This window comes from Triticum urartu, chromosome 5, assembly GCF_003073215.2.
Source record: "Triticum urartu cultivar G1812 chromosome 5, Tu2.1, whole genome shotgun sequence".
Classification (NCBI taxonomy): domain Eukaryota; kingdom Viridiplantae; phylum Streptophyta; class Magnoliopsida; order Poales; family Poaceae; genus Triticum; species Triticum urartu.
Window position 1 is genome coordinate 49,753,937 of NC_053026.1, and position 16,355 is coordinate 49,770,291.

At 46.2% G+C, this 16,355-nt stretch overlaps 1 long non-coding RNA gene across 1 annotated transcript; it reads right to left on the minus strand.

Moving 5' to 3' along the window:
* Positions 1–3,197: 3,197 nt before the first annotated feature.
* On the minus strand, positions 3,198–4,915 carry LOC125555614. Its single transcript, XR_007304773.1, has 2 exons — positions 3,737–4,915; positions 3,198–3,606 (listed from the first exon to the last, which is right to left on the minus strand). It is a non-coding gene; the product is annotated as an uncharacterized LOC125555614 (long non-coding RNA).
* Positions 4,916–16,355: the final 11,440 nt, after the last annotated feature.

Sequence of the window (16,355 nt, forward strand, 5' to 3'; positions counted from 1 at the left end):
GCCTATGCAGGTGCTGCAACGATCATGGTGTGGCATGGTAGGACGTGCGCTGAATTGAAGGGATCACCTTTAGGAGCACAGTAGGGTGGCCATGGTATATCCATCCTGCCTCAGGGAATCACATAGCATGTTCTGTCATAGCCCTACAAAACAGACGAAAGATTACTACTTGTACTAACCTTGTCAAGTGTGTGCATGTAACAAATGTTGGACATAACTAAACATGGAAGAATGAAATGCAACATATGGAAGAATTGAATGCTCATTCCCTTCTCTTTGCTTTTTGCGAGGATCATTACTCTCCCATTAACAAGGCTAAAACATCATAATAAGAATTAACACTAATCTTCAAACGGTGGATATCCCATGTGAATCTAATTTTTCTTATAAAGCACATGCCAAGTCTGTTGATCCCAGTCCAGCAATTGCACAAGAAGAAGCGAGCCTCATAAATATCGAGCAACATAAGCTATGAATTGTTTATAGTACATTCCAAAATTAATAGCTTATCATCTCTATTGATCTCCAAATCTCACTTATCAGCCAAATTGAAAGAATACATGTTGAATGAATGTATAAGTGTATGAATGCAACGATTGAAGGTTCGTAGATCTTGCAGTCGGGGCTGCACGAATGGGGCTGGCCGTCGAGGCCGACGCCCGGCTTCATCTAGTCCCGCAGAACATGATCCATACCCAACCACCTTACCTTCGGACGAGATGCATGGCCAGATCAAAGCTGCGGCCATGGCGACGAGGCGTAGAGGACGCAAACAACCAATTGGGGTGTGGGAAAGAGGTTGCCTATAACCTTGTGGCTATAGGCACCCGCATGGAGGACCGGGAGGTGGGATGGTGCCAAATCTTCGCCGGCGGCCACCGCGGGGAGGGAAGTGCGCCTCCTCTCCTGTTCTTCGTTGAAAAGGTGGTGCGAGATCACGAGGCAATTGGGGTGGAGGGAGGGAGGGGCCGCGACGCGCGGCTAGATCCTGCCGGCGAGGATTAAAACCCTAGCGGCGGTGAGGAATAAACCCTAGCGAACGGGATAAAAATCAAACCGCAAACAACCCTGAAATTCGTACCGAGAATACCTTCGAAATATTTGGAAGGGAAAATCTGATCAGTTCGGAATGTTTTTTTCTCCCGAAAATGCCCCCCCGACATCAGCGTATTGCATCAGATCTGGACCATTGAATTCGCTCCGACGGATGGTCCATATCGTCCGGATGCACTGTAAAATGACTCGGTTAGTAACCCCTCCTAACACCGTACCTCGACTACGGAACGGCATGCGATATCTCTTCTCACTAGATAACATCGGACGGCTCACAAATGCACGTGGCGACGAATTGATGCAACTACAATGCTTCGGAATTGGAGAGGGTTATATGCCGGTGGGGTCTATGTACAGTTGTATTTTTATGTAAAAAGAAAAACATACGGAAGTGTTTGCAGCGTATACAGATAATCCGCTCGTTAGAAAATCTCATCTCTTATATAACTTATAAAAAAAAAAACCATCTCTCTCATCGTCTCAGGTGGCCGTTCCAGGCGCACTACAAATTGGCCGCTCCCGATCCCGCCTTCTTCCTCTTTGGCCTTCGGCGTTTCATCTGACCCCGGGCTGGACGCAATCCTTGCTGAAGCGCCCGACGAAGAGACGGGACGCCAACTCCGACGCGCCTACGGGACGCCCCTATCCCTCTCCGGAGATGGAGACAAGTCCGGGAGCTCCCGACCGGACTCCGACGCCAGCGCCGACCAGGACTCCCGCGCCCCGACACGACGCCCGCCTTCCCGGGACCTCGACGCCGGCGCCCCTCCATGCGCCGACCACTGCAGGCTGGGGCGGTACGCTCTCCCCCTTCATGCATTGCTTCTTGTTTCTTTCGCGCTTTCTTGGATTCTTTATTGGTTCTTGCTCTGTTTCACGGTTTCTTGTGAATTCTTCCTATCTACCCAGTTCCCCTCGGGTCCGGCCTCGATCGGGCAACCTACACCGCGCACATTGCCGGAGCAGCTTCAGCCGCCGCCCGGGATACGGCCTATGAAGTCAGCCTCGGGCGGGAGGCCTTCTTCCTTAACAGAGCGCCCCAACCTTGCAACCATCGTCATCACGAAGAGGGGCGCTCCGACACGGGCGTCGTGCTCAGGAGCGGGAACCCACCGGCCTTCTTCAACGGAGCCGACCGAGGTGATGACGCCCCGACGGGGATGACGAACCGTCGACTCTTGGCGAGTGCCAAGGAGCCGGGAAAGAGGGCGGACGCGCGGGCAGAGATGGCGGGAGCGGCGGCGGGGGCGCCAGCCACCGTCTTCCTGACAGAGGAGGGAGACGAAGCCTCCAGGGAGAAACGGAGGCTGGCCTTCCAGGCTGGCCAGGAGCGCCGTGAGCGGGAGCGGGACAGAAGCCGCGAGCCGCCGAGAGATGAGTCCGGTGCGCCAGTCACGAGCCCGCGACTTGTCAACCGGCTGCGCCATCAGAAGAAGAAGGAGGTGGCGGCTGCGACGAAGAAGGCAATGGATGCGGCGGCGGTGGCAGTGGCGGCGAGGAAGAGGGCAGGTGATGCGGCGGCGGCGGCGGCGGCGGCAGTGGCCAAGGCGGTGGCGGCCGTGGAGATGGCCCACGGCGCAGAGCTGTGCGTCGGCTGCCACGACAGGACGGGAAGCACAGCCAGGTCACCCAGAGTACACAGGTGTATTTGCCACGGATGCTTCCTCGCAGGCAGCAAGGCCTGCAGTGTCTGTCACCCTCTGCTCTAGAGGGAGCTCAGGTGATCATCGACCTTCCAAGTGTAACGAAGTGCTGTTTGAGATTGGTCCCCGTCTTCGAAACATGTGTGACCAATTAAACTGAATGATGTATCCTGAGTTTAGTTCTGGGATTTTTTAGTTTAGTTCTGGGATTTTGTTGTGCTGGATGAATACTTTATTTCACTACTTCGATTCTGTTAGTTCAGAATTTCGAAAGATACCATCTTCAGTATGCTGTTTCATAAGACGGAGTAGTTCAGAATTTTGAAGGATATTCTGTAGTGCTGTATTACTCTCTTGAGCTTCTGGGCTCAATTTTGACCCAACACTTTGTGGTCTTATCTTCAGTTTAATTTCGGTCTGCAATACCAAAGTGGGGTAGCAATCCCTAAAAGATCAACAACCTGGGCAATGCAACATATATAGGCAATAGGTACCGTTCACTGGAAGAGACCAACTTATACAATACCAACAGTTAACAGGAATTTCTTCCTTACATAATTTCATTTCATACATGCCTCGGTGATTGTCTTTTCTTTCTTTGAGAAAGCGCAAAAGCCCTGCGTCTCTAGAAGAAATAGTTGTATGTATGAGAGGCCACAAACCCAAAGTAGGCACCGCAGACAGTACCTCTTCGAGGCCCCCCACCCCAATCTGGCCTCGGCCTTGATCGTGTCAAGCATGCTGACAATGCTCAACTCACTTTATCAAAGATAGCCGCATTGCTCTGTTTCTCGATTTACCACACCGTTAGGATGATCACCGAAAGGTCCCCTTGCGCTCGTCATTGTTGGAACCCTGTTCACTTGGACATCCTCTAGTGTCACATACCACGCGGATTCATCTCGTCGGACTGAGGAACAAGAGAGGTCCTATTAAGACGTGAGCGACAAGAACAATACAAATACAACATAAACTCAAAACAGGTGTGACTAGAATCTGACTAGTGGAAGAAATCAGTGCATGAGGGAGAACATCAGTACCATTGGAATTAGTTTTCATCTTCCCTTCTCTTGCAAATATGTGATTCATTTGGATCCAGATTGCCTTCTTCCAAATGTTGCGGCGAGGCTAACAGTCTAGTGCGGAAACCGCGAGATCGCAGGATCAACTCCAGCAAACTGCATGTCGAATCCTACACCAATAATTCTTGCCGTTGTCATACACATCATACAAAAACCAAAGATTTTATTGAAAAAACCAATCTGTATAAAGGAAACTCTCATTTTTCAGTACGACTCGAAGCGACAACTTTACGCCTCAGTGCTAGACATCGCTGAATTATTACTTGGGTAAATACTAAGATTGCATATCTGGTGCCATTGTCTATGCCACCCATCTCAATGGCTGCGCTGCTCCAGTCTACGCCCCTGATGCTCATCTTCTCTAGCCATCTCCTCTCTGTTGGAGTCCCCATGGTGCAGGCATGGGCTCTGCCGATTCTGGTTAAGTTTAAGGATTAGATCAGATTGCTGTCTGTTGACCCTAATGATCATGTTATCACCCTAATTGTACATCATGTTCAGGAGTTACGTGTTCCTGTTAGATGCAATTGGCATTAATTGAGGCTCTCACTTGGGTCGGCTAAGAAATAAGAAGAAGTGAGTGATTGGCAAAATCAGAAGCCCTCAAGAATTCCCAAATCCCTCAAATGCAGAAAGCCTGACCCTAATTCTCCCCCCAAATCCCGAACTTTAATAACGTAGCATTTCCCAAAAGCTTTCAGGAATTCGGACCTCGCCTGATGTGGCCGCGTCGACGGCTCCCGTTCGGGGTTCCACACAGCTCGCTGTGCGAGGGCGCCGTCGCCGTACCTCCGTCATCTCATCGGAGAAAGCTTGCAGGTGATGTTGGAAATGACCGGTGCCATCCTTACGGGCGACGGCGCGAACGGCCGCTGTTGCCATTCACGCCGCCGCCACCTTCCTCAAGTCCGGCGCGCCACCATCGCCTTGTCCCCTCTGCTCCGCACAAGAAAAGCCCATGCGACCGCAACGTGGTCGGCGCCGTTCGACGAAGCAGCACGCGGCGCTAGCACGCTGCACGCTCCTCCGGCGAACGGAGCCGCCGCGCCGCCATGGGGACTGGTGAGCCGCGCCGTCGCGCCGTCGCCGCGAGCGGAAAAATCGGGGAGATTCTGCTCCTCTCCTCTTAGGAGGATCTGGATCGTTTACTGGGATCGAATGGCTGAGGGCCGCTTGGAGCTGCGAACAGTCCGTCCTGTGTGCGCTAAAAGGGCCTTTCTCTGCTGTAGGCTACGACCCAAGGTACTTCGGCCCGGTAAAATAAATCTTTTTTGTTGGGATTTAAGCTGCAAGGCCGAATGGTTAATAAGCTGACGTGGGGACATGGGCCGAAATCAAATTTTCCGCTATTTTCGGTTTCTCAGTGCATTTCTATATTATTATGGATATTCTGGCAATATTTTACACTTTTTTTAAAGGATGTGCACAAAATTATGTAAATAATGTAATTGATCATAAGGTTTTCTAATGTGTTGTCGTGGGTTATGAAGGGACAGGTTATGTTTTAGGCAAAAAAGAAAAAAAAAGTAGTGCATTTTATATTATGGTATTCTTATAATAATGTTCATGCACTACTGATACGTTTGAAATTGCCTAAAATTGTGGTAAAACCCTTGTTTAATATTTTTGAATAAAATGGACTGATTAGAAATTTTATTTGGAAATTATTAACGTGGTATAATGTTAATGCCATTTATGGCATTTTTAATTGATAATATTTTCTTTGTATCATTTTAATGTTCAAATACTAATGTTTTGAAATGATATTTATCTTAATCACAGTTTATGATGTTTCATTCCCTAAAGTTTCTAAATATTTTCTTTGGAAAACTTTATTTGAGTTTGCATTTTTATGATGATGTCACCCTAATGGCATTTCTTAATAATGTGGCCATTTCTGGCTGAGGCCAACTCTAGGAGAATGTTGATGGCCGCATGGTTCGGTTTTCCACATCACATTATATAATAATATTGGGGCGATATGCCTATTGGGCAAAACTGAAGTTTTGGTTGGTGCATTTTATGCCATTTTATTATGATATGCACCGCTCAAATATGCATAAACACTCAAATTTCATCATATTGTCATTTGTTCAATCTACATATTGCCATTTGTTTGACAACTCCTATTTGCCAAATATTGTAATTTGTGAATCCTTATGGAAATCTATGTCCAAATTTTATTATTTGAAAAATGTTATGATATTATTTTTTTTGCAGGTAGAAAACTTGTATTACTCATGCGGAATCAAGTCTGACTTACAAAGATTAATTACCTCTAGGGGGCCTGAACCCAACCAGGCTACAGTTCTACTTTCTGTTCTATCGAATTTAGCTAAGAAATCACTAGCCACATTCTGGTTGCAGTTGATATGAGTAACACTAGTCGAACGAAGCGATCTCAAATGCTTAATTTCAGCCACAAGAGAAGCAAAGATCGATATGTCAATGGCTATGTCCTTCACCATATTCACCGCTAATATGGAGTCCATCTTAGTCTGGATAGGTAGCTATGTTCTTTGGATAGCGATAGATAGACCCTCCATGCAAGCACCTAATTCAGCTTCCGGTGCACTTCTACATGAAAAAAATTCCCAGGCCGAAATCGCCAATCTTAGGCATGAACCTCTCATCCAACATCACATTGCTGGCCTTGATGTCCCTGCGTATGATCCTGATCTCGGAGCCATTGTGGAGGTATGAAAAACCCTCCGCCACCCCTAGGACGATCTGCGATAGCCGTTCCCAATCCGATGCGTTCTTCTTGAAAGCATCTACATCACCAAGCATGGAAGATCAACCAGAATGAAAATCTACCATTTGAAGTACCGGCATGTAATGCGCGACAGCACGCCGCGCCATATGGATTGATAAACTACTTATTGTTTTGTAAGATTTGGTAATTTGTTGAGGACTTGATTTGTAGCAATATGGTTTACACATAGAAAGAATACATCTAGTTGATACATGCATAAGATAAATACGAAACATAGTGGGTAGTAGCAAGTAGATGGCGAACTGCTAAGCTCTGGTTCTTTTCCAATATTTCAACCGTTTAGAGTTAGGGATAGTTGTAGCAACTTGTATTGTTGATCCTTGAGGCTGGTTGTAATGGGGAGTATCATATACTACTATCATGCATATGATACTAGTGTATGATACTATCATATACTACTATCATATATTAGTATTATGTAGTATATTATTTATTGCCATGCATGACACATAGTAGCATAGTATTTATTATGATATGGTATCATGATATGATACTCAACCCTCTCTTCCTTCATTTAATTCTATGACACTTCATCAAAATTGCCTAGTTGGCATGCATGATACTAGCTATGTTACTATCATTACAACCAGCCTGAATAAAAGAAGATCAATGCTATTGCGCAACACAACCCTTGCCGTCCATCTATCATGTGGCTTCTCGAATCTCCCTGCTCATTCTCGACCTCCACCATTCCCACATCACCTAGCTCATCTATTGCTCGTGTTGCCTGCTCGTCGCCGCCCTCAGCATGGCTCCTCCATCTCCTCTCAGCCACCAGCAGGAATAGAGCGCCCCTCGCCTGCGAGCACACCTCGACGAGGTGCGTGATTCCTATTCCCCTCGAGGCAGAGGGTGGCTTGGAGAATGCCTCGGGCTAGGTACGTGATTCCCGTTCCCCTAGAGGCAGAGGGTGACTTGGAGAGGGAGAAGCCGGCGGGCGAGAGAGCTCGAAAGAGTAGGTCGAAGCGAGGCGCCAAGGTCGCCACAAGCAGAGGAGAAGAGGAAGCGGCGGGGCAGGGCATGGTAGTGGGCTGGTGGCGGGAGCTCCGACATGCTGACAATTGGGAAGTGGCGGCGCCCAGAGCCTGGCGCGGCAAGTTCCGGTGAAGTTCCACCATTCACGCCACCATACCTGCAGGTTGGTCACGTCGATTGACTCTACCTACTCACCCAACTTCTACATGTCCATCTGTCTAATACCCCTTTTTCTCACACCATGTGTTTGCACACGAACACGTCACTATGTACCTCCGACACCGAGGGTGATGCATCGCAGCTAACGTTGAAGGAGATGTTGGGAAACGTAGTAATTTCAAAATTTTCCTACGCACACGCAAGATCATGGTGATGCATAGCAACGAGAGGGGAGAATGTTGTCTACGTGCCCTCGTAGACCGAAAGCGGAAGCGTTAGCACAACGCTGTTGATGTAGTCGTATGTCTTCACGATCCGACCGATCAAGTACCGAATGCACGGTACCTCCGAGTTCAGCACACGTTCAGCCCGATGACGTCCCTCGAACTCCGATCCAGCCGAGTGTTGAGGGAGAGTTTTGTCAGCACGACGGCGTGGTGACGATGTTGATGTTCTACCGACACAGGGCTTCGCCTAAGCACCGCTACGATATTATCTTGGTGGATTATGGTGGAGGGGGGCACCGCACACGGCTAAGAGATCAATGATCAATTGTTGTGTCTCTAGGGTGCCCCCCTGCCCCCGTATATAAAGGAGCAAGGGGGGTGCGGCCGGCCAAGGGGAGAGGCGCGCCAGGAGGAGTCCTACTCCCACCGGGAGTAGGACTCCCCCCTTTCCTAGTTGGAATAGGATTCGGGAGGGGGAAAGAGAAGAGAAAGAAGGAAGGGGGGCACCGCCCCCCTCTCCTTGTCCTATTCGGACTAGGGGAGGAGGGGCGCGCGGCCCAGCCCTAGCCGCCTCTCCTCTCTTCCACCAAGGCCCATTAAGGCCCATTAAGTCCCCGGGGGGTTCCGGTAACCCCTCGGTACTTCGATAAAATCACTATTTCACCTAGAATACTTCCGATATCCAAACATAGGCTTCCAATATATCAATATTCATGTGTCGACCATTTCGAGACTCCTCGTCATGTCCGTGATCACATCCGGGACTCCGAACAACCTTTGGTACATCAAAACATATAAACACATAATATAACTGTCATCGTAACGTTAAGCGTGCGGACCCTACAGGTTCGAGAACTATGTAGACATGACCGAGACACGTCTCCGGTCAATAACCAATAGCGGAACCTGGATGCTCATATTGGCTCCTACATATTCTACGAAGATCTTTATCGGTCAGACCGCATAACAACATACGTTGTTCCCTTTGTCATCGGTATGTTACTTGCCCGAGATTCGATCGTCGGTATCTCAATACCTAGTTCAATCTTGTTATCGGCAAGTCTCTTTACTCGTTCCGTAATGCATCATCCCGTAGCTAACTCATTATCTGCAATGCTTGCAAGGCTTAAGTGATGTGCATTACCGAGAGGGCCCAGAGATACCTCTCCGACAATCGGAGTGACAAATCCTAATCTCGAAATACACCAACCCAACAAGTACCTTCGGAGACACCTGTAGAGCACCTTTATAATCACCCAGTTACATTGTGACGTTTGGTAGGACACAAAGTGTTCCCCCGGTAAACGGGAGTTGCATAATCTCATAGTCATAGGAACATGTATAAGTCATGAAGAAAGCAATAGCAACATACTATACGATCGTGTGCTAAGCTAACGGAATGGGTCATGTCAATCACATCATTCTCCTAATGATGTGATCCCGTTAATCAAATGACAACTCATGTCTATGATTAGGAAACATAACCATCTTCGATTAACGAGCTAGTCAAGTAGAGGCATACTAGTGACACTCTGTTTGTCTATGTATTCACACATGTATTATGTTTCCGGTTAATACAATTCTAGCATGAATAATAAACATTTATCATGATATAAGGAAATAAATAATAACTTTATTATTGCCTCTAGGGCATATTTCCTTCAGTCTCCCACTTGCACTAGAGTCAATAATCTAGATTACACTGTAATGATTCTAACACCCATTGAGCCTTGGTGCTGATCATGTTTTGCTCGTGGAAGAGGCTTAGTCAATGGGTCTGCAACATTTAGATCCGTATGTATCTTGCAAATTTCTATGTCTCCCACCTGGACTAGATCCCGGATGGAATTGAAGCATCTCTTGATGTGCTTGGTTCTCTTGTGAAATCTGGATTCCTTTGCTAAGGCAATTGCTCTAGTATTGTCACAAAATATTTTCATTGGACCCGATGCACTAGGTATGACACCTAGATCGGATATGAACTCCTTCATCCAGACTCCTTCATTTGCTGCTTCCGAAGCAGCTATGTACTCCGCTTCACACGTAGATCCTGCCACGACGCTTTGTTTAGAACTGCACCAACTGACAGCTCCACCATTCAATGTAAACATGTATCTGGTTTGCAATTTAGAATCGTCTGGATCAGTGTCAAAGCTTGCATCAACGTAACCATTTACGATGAGCTCTTTGTCACCTCCATAAACGAGAAACATATCCTTAGTCCTTTTCAGGTACTTCAGGATGTTCTTGACCGCTGTCCAGTGATCCACTCCTAGATTACTTTGGTACCTCCCTGCCAGACTTATAGCAAGGCACACATCAGGTCTGGTACACAACATTGCATACATGATAGAGCCTATGGCTGAAGCATAGGGAACATCTTTCATTTTCTCTCTATCTTCTGCAGTGGTCAGGCACTGAGTCTTACTAAACTTCACACCTTGTAACACAGGCAAGAACCCTTTCTTTGCTTGATCCATTTTGAACTTCTTCAAAACTTTGTCAAGGTATGTGCTTTGTGAAAGTCCAATTAAGCGTCTTGATCTATCTCTATAGATCTTGATGCCCAATATGTAAGCAGCTTTACCGAGGTCTTTCATTGAAAAACTCTTATTCAAGTATCCCTTTATGCTATCCAGAAATTCTATATCATTTCCAATCAGCAATATGTCATCCACATATAATATCAGAAATGCTCCAGAGCTCCCACTCACTTTCTTGTAAATACAGGCTTCTCCAAAAGTCTGTACAAAACCGAATGCTTTGATCACACTATCAAAGCATTTATTCCAACTCCGAGAGGCTTGCACCAGTCCATAAATGGACCGCTGGAGCTTGCACACTTTGTTAGCTCCCTTTGGATCGACAAAACCTTCCGGTTGCATCATATACAACTCTTCTTCCAGAAATCCATTCAGGAATGCAGTTTTGACATCCATCTGCCATATTTCATAATCATAAAACGCGGTAATTTCTAACATGATTCGGACAGACTTAAGCATTGCTACGGGTGAGAAGGTCTCATCGTAGTCAATCCCTTGAACTTGTCGAAAACCTTTCGCAACAGGTCGAGCTTTGTAGACAGTAACATTACCGTCAGCGTCAGTCTTCTTCTTGAAGATCCATTTATTCTCAACTGCTTGCCGACCATCGGGCAAGTCAACCAAAGTCCACACTTTGTTCTCATACATGGATCCCATCTCAGATTTCATGGCTTCAAGCCATTTTGCGGAATCTGGGCTCACCATCGCCTCTTCATAGTTCGTAGGTTCATCATGATCTAGTAGCATGACTTCCAGAATAGGATTACCGTACCACTCTGGTGCGGATCTTACTCTGGTTGATCTACGAGGTTCAGTAACAACTTGATCTAAAGTTCCAGGATCATCATCATTAACTTCCTCACTAATTGGTGTAGGTGTCACAGAAACCGGTTTCTGTGATGAACTACTTTCCAATAAGGGAGCAGGTACAATTACCTCATCAAGTTCTACTTTTCCCCCACTCACTTCTTTCGAGATAAACTCCTCTAGAAAGGATCCATTTTTAGCAACGAATGTCTTGCCTTCGGATCAGTGATAGAAGGTGTACCCAACAGTCTCCTTTGGGTATCCTATGAAGACACATTTCTCCGATTTGGGTTCGAGCTTATCAGGTTGAAGCTTTTTCACATAAGCATTGCAGCCCCAAACTTTCAGAAACGACAAATTTGGTTTCTTGCCAAACCACAGTTCATAAGGCGCCGTCTCAACGGATCTCGATGGTGCCCTATTTAACGTGAATGCGGCCGTCTCTAAAGCATAACCACAAAATGATAGCGGTAAATCAGTAACAGACGTCATAGATCGCACCATATCTAGTAAACTATGATTACGACGTTCGGACATACCATTACGCTGTGGTGTTCCGGGTGGCGTGAATTGCGAAACTATTCTGCATTGTTTTAAATGTAGACCAAACTCGTAACTCAAATATTCTCCTCCACGATCAAATCGTAGAAACTTTATTTTCTTGTTACGATGATTTTCAACTTCACTCTGAAATTCTTTGAACTTTTCAAATGTTTCAGACTTATGCTTCATCAAGTAGATATACCCATATCTGCTTAAATCATCTGTGAAGGTGAGAAAATAACGATATCCGCCACGAGCCTCAACATTCATCGGACCACATACATCTATATGTATGATTTCCAACAAATCTATTGCTCTCTCCATAGTACCGGAGAACGGCGTTTTAGTCATCTTGCCCATGAGGCACGGTTCGCAAGTACCAAGTGATTCATAATCAAGTGGTTCCAAAAGTCCATCAGTATGGAGTTTCTTCATGCGCTTTACACCAATATGACCTAAACGGCAGTGCCACAAATAAGTTGCACCATCATTATCAACTCTGCATCTTTTGGCTTCAACATTATGAATATGTGTATCACTACTATCGAGACTCATAAAAAATAGAACACTCTTCAAGGGTGCATGACCATAAAAGATATTACTCATATAAATAGAACAACCATTATTCTCCGATTTAAATGAATAACCGTCTCGCATCAAACAAGATCCAGATATAATGTTCATGCTCAACGCCGGCACCAAATAACAATTATTTAGGTCTAAAACTAATCCTGAAGGTAGATGTAGAGGTAGCGTGCCGACCGCGATCACATCGACTTTGGAACCATTTCCCACGCGCACCATCACCTCGTCCTTTGCCAGTGTTTTCTTAATCCGTAGTCCCTGTTTCGAGTTGCAAATATTAGCAACAGAACCAGTATCAAATACCCAGGTGCTACTGCGAGCTCTAGTAAGGTACACATCAATAACATGTATAACACATATATCTTTGTTCACCTTGCCATCCTTCTTATCTGCCAAATACTTGGAGCAGTTCCGTTTCCAGTGACCAGTCTGCTTGCAGTAGAAGCACTTAGTTTCGGGCTTAGGTCCAGACCTGGGTTTCTTCTCCTGAGCAGCAACTAGCTTGCTATTCTTCTTGAAGTTCCCCTTCTTCTTCCCTTTGCCCTTTTTCTTGAAACTAGTGGTCTTGTTGACCATCAACACTTGATGCTCCTTCTTGATTTCTACCTCTGCAGCCTTTAGCATTGCGAACAGCTCGGGAATCGTCTTATCCATCCCTTGCATGTTATATTTCATCACGAAGCTCTTGTAGCTTGGTGGCAGTGATTGGAGAATTCTATCAATGACCCTATCATCCGGAAGATTAACTCCTAGTTGAATCAAGTGATTATTATACCCAGACATCTTGAGTATATGCTCACTGACAGAAATATTCTCCTCCATCTTGCAATTATAGAACTTATTGGAGACTTCATATCTCTCAATCCGGGCATTTGCTTGAAATTAACTTCAACTCCGGGAACATCTTATATGCTCCATGACATTCAAAACGTCGTTGAAGTCCCGGTTCTAAGCCATAAAGCATGGCACACTGAACTATTGAGTAGTCATCAGCTTTGCTCTGCCAGACGTTCATAACATCTAGTGTTGCTCCTGCAGCAGGCCTGGCACCCAGCGGTGCTTCCGGGACGTAATTCTTCTGTGCAGCAATGAGGATAATCCTCAAGTTACGGACCCACTCCGTGTAATTGCTACCATCATCTTTAAACTTTTCTTTCTCAAGGAACGCATTAAAATTAAACGGAACAACATCACAGGCCATCTATCTACAATCAACATAGACAAGCAAGATACTATCAGGTACTAATTTCATGATAAATTTAAGTTCAATTAATCATATTACTTAAGAACTCCCACTTAGAAAGACATCCCTCTAATCTTCTAAGTGATCACGTGATCCAAATCAACTAAACCATAACCGATCATCACGTGAAATGGAGTAGTTTTCAATGGTGAACATCACTATGTTGATCATATCTACTATATGATTCACGCTCGACCTTTCGGTCTCAGTGTTCCGAGGCCATATCTGCATATGCTAGGCTCGTCAAGTTTAACCTGAGTATTCTGCGTGTGCAAAACTGGCTTGCACCCGTTGTAGATGGACGTAGAGCTTATCACACCCGATCATCACTTGGTGTCTGGACACGACGAACTTTGGCAACGGTGCATACTCAGGGAGAACACTTTTATCTTGAAATTTAGTGAGAGATCATCTTATAATGCTACCATCAATCAAAGCAAGATAAGATGCATAAAAGATAAACATCACATGCAATCAATATAAGTGACATGATATGGCCATCATCATCTTGTGCTTGTGATCTCCATCTCCGAAGCACCGTCATGATCACCATCGTCACTGGCATGACGCGTTGATCTCCATCGTAGCATCATTGTCGTCTCGCCAATCTTATGCTTCTACGACTATCGCTACCCCTTAGTGATAAAGTAAAGCATTACAGGGCGATTGCATTGCATACAATAAAGCGACAACCATATGGCTCCTGCCAGTTGCCGATAACTCGGTTACAAAACATGATCATCTCATACAATAAAATTTAGCATCATGTCTTGACCATATCACATCACAACATGCCCTGCAAAAACAAGTTAGATGTCCTCTACTTTGTTGTTGCAAGTTTTACGTGGCTGCTACGGGCTTTAGCAAGAACCGTTCTTACCTACGCATCAAAACCACAATGATAGTTTGTCAAGTTGGTGCTGTTTTAACCTTTGCAAGGACCGGGCGTAGCCACACTCGGTTCAACTAAAGTTGGAGAAACTGACACCCGCCAGCCACCTATGTGCAAAGCACGTCGGTAGAACCAGTCTCGCGTAAGCGTACGCGTAATGTCGGTCCGGGCCGCTTCATCCAACAATACCGCCAAACCAAAGTATGACATGCTGGTAAGCAGTATGACTTATATCGCCCACAACTCACTTGTGTTCTAATCGTGCATATAACATCAACGCATAAAACCAGGCTCGGATGCCACTGTTGGGAAACGTAGTAATTTCAAAATTTTCCTACGCACACGCAAGATCATGGTGATGCATATCAACGAGAGGGGAGAGTGTTGTCTACGTACCCTCGTAGACCGAAAGTGGAAGCGTTAGCACAACGCTGTTGATGTAGTCGTACGTCTTCACGATCCGACCGATCAAGTACCGAACGCACGGTACCTCCAAGTTCAGCACACGTTCAGCCCGATGACGTCCCTTGAACTCCGGTCCAGCCGAGTGTTGAGGGAGAGTTTCGTCAGCACGACGGCAAGGTGACGATGTTGATGTTCTACCGACGCAGGGCTTCGCCTAAGCACCACTACGATATTATTGAGGTGGATTATGGTGGAGGGGGGCACCGCACACGGCTAAGAGATCAATGATCAATTGTTGTGTCTCTAGGGTGCCCTCCTGCCCCCGTATACAAAAGGAGCAAGGGGGGTGCGGCTGGCCAAGGGGAGAGGCGCGCCAGGAGGAGTCCTACTCCCACCGGGAGTAGGACTCCCGCCCTTTCCTAGTTGGAATAGGATTCGGGAGGGGGAAAGAGGAGAGAGAGAAGAAGGGGGGGGGGGCGCCGCCCCCCTTTCCTTGTCCTATTCGGACTAGGGGGGGAGGGGCGCGCGGCCCAGCCCTAACCGCCTCTCCTCTCTTCCACCAAGGCCCATTAAGGCCCATTAAGTCCCCGGGGGGTTTCGGTAACCCCTCGGTACTCCGAAAAAATCACTATTTCACCCGGAACACTTCCGATATCCAAACATAGGCTTCCAATATATCAATCTTCATGTCTCGACCATTTCGAGACTCCTCGTCATGTCCGTGATCACATCCGGGACTCCGAACAACCTTCTCTACATCAAAACATATAAACTCATAATATAACTGTCAACGTAACGTTAAGTGTGCGGACCCTACGGGTTCGAGAACTATGTAGACATGACCGAGAAACGTCTTCGGTCAATAACCAATAGCGGAACCTGGATGCTCATATTGGCTCCTACATATTCTACGAAAATCTTTATCGTTCAGACCGCATAACAACATACATTGTTTCCTTTGTCATCGGTATGTTACTTGCCCGAGATTCGATCATCGGTATCTCAATACCTAGTTCAATCTCATTACCAGCAAGTCTCTTTTACTCGTTTCGTAATGCATCATCCCGCAGCTAACTTATTAGCTGCAATGCTTGCAAGGCTTAAGTGATGTGCATTACCGAGAGGGCCCAGAGATACCTCTCCGACAATCGGACTGACAAATCCTAATCTCGAAATACGCCAACCCAACAAGTACCTTCGGAGACACCTGTACAACACCTTTATAATCACCCAGTTACGTTGTGACGTTTGGTAGCACACAAAGTGTTCCTCCGGTAAACGGGACTTGCATAATCTCATAGTCATAGGAACATGTATAAGTCATGAAGAAAGCAATAGCAACATACTATACGATCGTGTGCTAAGCTAACGGAATGGGTCATGTCAATCACATCATTCTCCTAATGATGTGATCCCGTTAAT